At 35.0% G+C, this 5,965-nt stretch overlaps 1 non-coding gene across 1 annotated transcript; it reads right to left on the reverse strand.

The window, feature by feature from the left end:
- Positions 1 to 5,082: 5,082 nt before the first annotated feature.
- On the reverse strand, positions 5,083 to 5,190 carry LOC112804252 (small nucleolar RNA R71). Its single transcript, XR_003202868.1, has one exon. It is a non-coding gene; the product is annotated as a small nucleolar RNA R71 (small nucleolar RNA).
- Positions 5,191 to 5,965: the final 775 nt, after the last annotated feature.

Below are 5,965 nucleotides of genomic sequence, written 5' to 3' on the forward strand. Positions count from 1 at the left end.
ATTAAAGATTTCTAAGTTTGGTGTCTTGCATGTTTTTTTTGCATAAAAATTTTTTCCAAAAATATGTTCTTGATGTTCATCATGATCTTCAAAGTGTTCTTGGTGTTCATCTTGACATTCATAGTGTTCTTGCACGCATCATGTGTTTTGATCCAAAATTTTCATGTTTTGGGTCATTTTTGTATTTTTCTCTCTCATCATAAAAAAATTCAAAAATAAAAAATATCTTTTCCTTAATTTTCTCCTAATTTTTTAAAATTTGAGTTGACTTAGTAAAAAATTTTTAAAATTAGTTATTTCTCATAAGTCAAGTCAAATTTTCAAATTTAAAAATCCTATCTTTTCAAAAATTTTTCAAAAATCAAATCTTTTTCATTTTTATCTTATTAATTTTGAAAATTTTAAAATTATTTTCAAAATCTTTTTCTTAATTTTATTTCAAATTTTCGAAATTAGGCTAAAAATTAATATGATTGATTAAAAAATTTGAAGTTTGTTACTTTCTTGTTAAGAAAGGTTCAATCTTTAAATTCTAGAATCTTATCTTTTAGTTTCTTGTTAGTTAAGTAATTAATTTTATTTTTAAAAAAATTAAATCTTTTTCGACCATATCTTTTTATCATATCTTTTCATCTTATCTTTTTATCATATCTTTTTCAAAATTTTATCTTTTTCGAAAATATCTCATCCCTTTTTCAAAATTCTTTTTAAATCAACTAATTGTTTTAAATTTTAATTTTAATTATATCTTATCTTTAATTTTCGAAAATCATTAACTACTTTTTCAGAATTATTTTCGAATTCTCCCCATCTTCTCTTCTTCTATTTATTTATTTATTTACTAACACTTCTCTTCACCTCTCTTCATCTCCAATCACTGCCTCTATCCTCATCCTTGTGATTGGATTCTCCACTTTTATTCCTTTCTTCTTCTACTAATAATAAGGATCCTCTTTGTTCAGATATAGAGGATTCTTCTTCCTTTTATTTTTTTCTTCTCTTTCATATGAGCAGGAACAAGGAAAAAGACACTCTTGTTGAAGCTGATCCTGAACCTGAATGGACTCTGAAGAGGAAACTAAGAGAAACTAAATTACAATAATCTAGATACAACCTTTCTGAAATTTTCGAACAAGAGAAGGAGATGGCAGCCGAACCCAACAACAATAATGCAAGGAGAATGCTAGGTGATTTCACTAAACCAACGTCCAAATTTGATGGAAGAAGCATCTCCATTCCTGCCATTGGAGCAAATAATTTTGAGCTGAAACCTCAATTAGTTGCTCTAATGCAACAGAACTGCAAGTTTCATGCATTTCCATCTGAAGATCCTTACCAGTTTTTAACTGAGTTCTTGCAGATTTGTGAGACTGTGATGAGCAGATAATTTATACGCTTTTTGTCATTATTTTTAGTATGTTTTTAGTATGTTTTAGTTAGTTTTTATTATATTTTTATTAGTTTTTAATTAAAATTCACTTTTCTGGACTTTACTATGAGTTTGTGTGTTTTTCTGTGATTTTAGGTATTTTCTGGCTGAAATTGAGGGACCTGCGCAAAAATCTGATTCAGAGGCTGAAAAGGACTGCAGATGCTGTTGGATTCTGACCTCCCTGCACTCGAAGTAGATTTTCTAGAGCTACAGAAGATCCATTGGCGCGCTCTTAATTGCGTTGGAAAGTAGACATCCTGAGCTTTCCAGCAATATATAATAGTCCATACTTTGCCCGAGATTTGATGGCCCAAAGAGGTGTTCCAAATCAGCTCAAGACTGCCCGGCGTTAAACGCCGGAACTGGCACAAGAATGGGAGTTAAACGCCCAAACTGGCACAAAAGCTGGCGTTTAACTCCAAGAAAAGTCTCTACACATGAAAGCTTCAATGCTCAGCCCAAGCACACACCAAGTGGGCCCGGAAGTGGATTTTTATGTCATTTACTCATTTCTATAAACCCTAAGCTACTAGTTCTCTATAAATAAGACCTTTTGCTATTGTATTTTCATCTTGGTTCTTCTGGTTCCCTCTCTGGGGCCGAAGCTAATGATCACCATTATCACTTATGTATTTTCAACGGTGGAGTTTCTACACACCATAGATTAAGGTGTGGAGCTCTGCTGTACCTCGAGTATTAATACAATTACTATTGTTCTTCTATTCAATTCAGCTTATTCTTGTTCTAAGATATTCATTTGCACCCAAGAACATGATGAATGTGATGATTATGTGACGCTCATCATCATTCTCACTTATGAACGCGTGCCTGACAACCACTTCCGTTCTACAAGCAAACAAAGCTTGAATGTTTATCTCTTGGATTCCTTAATCCGAATCTTCGTGGTATAAGCTAGAATTGATGGCGGCATTCAAGAGAATCCGGAAGGTCTAAACCTTGTCTGTGGTATTCTGAGTAGGATTCGAGGATTGAATGACTGTGACGAGCTTCAAACTCATGAAGGCTGGGCGTTAGTGACAGACGCAAAAGAATCACTGGATTCTATTCCAACCTGATTGAGAACCGACAGATGATTAGCCGTGCTGTGATAGAGCGCGTTGAACATTTTCACTGAGAGGACGGGACTGTAGCCATTAACAACGGTGATGCCCAACATACAGCTTGCCATGGAAAGGAGTATGAAGGATTGGATGAAGACAGTAGAAAAGCAGAGAGACAGAAGGGACAAAGCATCTCCATACGCTTATCTGAAATTCTCACCAATGAATTGCATAAGTATCTCTATCTTTATTTTATGTTTTATTCATCTTTTAATCATTAATCCTCCATTACCATTTGAATCCGCCTGACTGAGATTTACAAGATGACCATAGCTTGCTTCATACCAACAATCTCTGTGGGATCGACCCTTACTCGCGTAAGGTTTATTACTTGGACGACCCAGTGCACTTGCTGGTTAGTTGTGCGAAGTTGTGATAAAGAGTTGAGATTGCAATTGAGCGTACCATGTTGATGGCACCATTGATGATCACAATTTCGTGCACCAAGTTTTTGGCACCGTTGCCAAGGATTGTTTGAGTTTGGACAACTGACGGTTCATCTTGTTGCTTAGATTAGGTATTTTTCTTCAGAATTTTTACGAATGAATTCTAGAGTTTCAAGGTGATGTTCTTATCATCACCAAAGCTGATTGATTTTCATCAATTTAGCTCTTGAATGTAATGTCCTGCTGAAACTTGGCTAGCCATGTCTAATCTTTTTAGACTAAAGCTTTAGACTAACATTGCATGATTCCTGGAATTCTTATTAAAAATTTTGAATCTCTTTATTTTCTTTTCCATATAATTTTCGAAAAATCCAAAAAAATTACAAAGTCATAAAAATCAAAAATATTTTATGTTTCTTGTTTGAGTCTAGTGTCTCATTTTAAGTTTGGTGTCAATTGCATGTTTCTGTTTTTCTTGCATTTTTCATGTGTCTTCATTGATCTTCAAGTTGTTCTTGATGATTTCTTTGCTCTGATCTTTAAATTCTATTGTTTTGTATGTTTTGTTGTTTCTCATATGCATTCTCAATTTGTTAGTGTCAATAGTATACAAACTTCTAAGTTTGGTGTCTTGCATGCATTGTTTATTTGATTTTAGTTGCATTTTGCTTATTCCTCATCATTAAAAATCTAAATTTTTTTTCAAAGGTGTGTCTTTTCTAGTCAATAATATAGACAATTGAAGATTCAGAACAAACAGCAGAGGAATCACACAGAAAAAGCTGGGCATTTTGAACGCCCAGTGAAGAAGGAAAACTGGCGTTTAAATGCCAGCCAGGATACCTGGCTGGGCGTTTAACGCCCAAAAGGGTAGGATTTTGGGCGTTAAACGCCAGAATGGATACCATTCTGGGCGTTTAACGCCAGGATGGCACAAGAGGGAAGATTTTGTTTTTAATTCAAATTTTTTTTTCAAGTTTTCATAATTTTTCAAAATCAAATCTTTTTCAATCATATATTTTCAAAATCAACTTCTTTCCAATTTTCAAAAATACTTGCTAACAATTAATGATTTGATTCAACATTTCAAGTATGTTTCCTTTTCTGTTGAGAAAGGTTTAATGTCTGAATCATATCTTTTCTTGTTAGCCAAGTCATTAATTTTAAAAATCAAATCTTTTTAAATTGTTTTCCAATCATATCTTTTCAATCATATCTTTTTAAAACCATAACTTTTCAATCATATCTTTTTAATCACATCTTTTTCAAAATAGTTTTCAATCATATCTTTTTGATTTCAAAATCTTTTTCAAAATCACTCAATTTCTTTTCCAATCTTAGTTTTCGAAAATCAATTACCATTTCTCAAAATTTCTTTTAATCAATTCACTTTAATTTTCGAAAATTTCTTCCCCTTTTCTCACATCCTTCTATTTATGGACTAACACTCCTCCTCAATGCACAATTCGAACTCTATCTCTCTTGATAAGTTCGAATTCTTCTACCTTCTCCTTCTATTCTTCTTTTCCTCTGACACATCAAGGAATCTCTATACTGTGACATAGAGGATTCCATACTTTCTTGTTCTCTTCTCTTTCATATGAGCAGGAGCAAAGACAAAAGCATTCTTGTTGAGGCTGACCCTGAACTTGAAAGGACCATGAAGCGAAAGCTAAGAGAAGCTAAAGCTCAACTCTCTGTAAAGTACCTAACAGAAATCTTCAAAGAAGAAGAACCCATGGCAGCCGAACACAACAACAATGCCAACAATGCAAGGAAGGTGCTGGGTGACTTTACTGCACCTACTCCAGACTTCTATGGGAGAAGCATCTCTATCCCTGCCATTGGAGCAAACAACTTTGAGCTCAAGCCTCAATTAGTTTCTCTAATGCAATAGAATTGCAAGTTCCATGGACTTCCATTGGAAGATCCTCATCAGTTTTTAGCTGAATTCTTTCACATCTGTGACACTGTCAACACCAATGGGGTTGACCCTGAGGTCTACAGACTTATGCTATTCCCTTTTGCTGTAAGAGACAGAGCTAGGATATGGTTGGACTCAAAACCCAAAGAAAGCCTGAACTCTTGGGAAAAGCTAGTCAATGCCTTCTTGGCAAAGTTCTTTCCACCTCAAAAATTGAGTAAGCTTAGAGTGGAAGTCCAAACCTTCAGACAGAAGGAAGTTGAATCCCTCTATGAAGCTTGGGAAAGATACAAACAATTAATCAGAAAGTGTCCTTCTAACATGCTTTCTGAATGGAGCATCATAGATATCTTCTATGATGGTCTGTCTGAACTATCCAAGATGTCATTGGACAGCTCTGCTGGAGGATATCTTCATCTGAAGAAGACGCCTGTAGAAGCTCAAGAACTCATTGAAATGGTTGCAAATAACCAATTCATGTACACTTCTGAAAGGAATCCTGTGAACAATGGGACGAATCAAAAGAAAAGGAGTTCTTGAGATTGATACTCTGAATGCCATATTGGCTCAGAACAAAATATTGACTCAGCAAGTCAATATGATTTCTCAAAGTCTGTCTGGAATGCAAGCTGCACCAGGCAATACTAAGGACGCTTCATCTGAAGAAGAAGCTTATGATGCTAAGAACCCATCAATGGAAGAGGTGAATTACATGGGAGAACCCTATGGAAACACCTATGAACCTTCATGGAGAAATCATCCAAATCTCTCATGGAAGGATCAACCGAGACCTCAACAAGGTTTCAACAACAATAATGGTGGAAGAAACAGGTTTAGCAATAGCAAGCCTTTTCCATCATCTTCTCAGCAACAGACAGAGAATTCTAAGCTGAGCCACTCTGACTTAGCAACCATGGTCTCTGATCTAATCAAAACCACTCAAAGTTTCATGACTGAAACAAGATCCTCCATTAGAAACTTGGAGGCATAAGTAGGTTAGCTGAGTAAGAAAGTTACTAAACTCCCTCAAAGTACTCTTCCAAGCAATACAGAAGAGAATCCAAAAGGAGAGTGCAAGGCCATCAACATGGCCAAATTTGGA

The sequence above is a fragment of the Arachis hypogaea genome, chromosome 5, assembly GCF_003086295.3.
Source record: "Arachis hypogaea cultivar Tifrunner chromosome 5, arahy.Tifrunner.gnm2.J5K5, whole genome shotgun sequence".
Classification (NCBI taxonomy): Eukaryota; Viridiplantae; Streptophyta; class Magnoliopsida; order Fabales; family Fabaceae; genus Arachis; species Arachis hypogaea.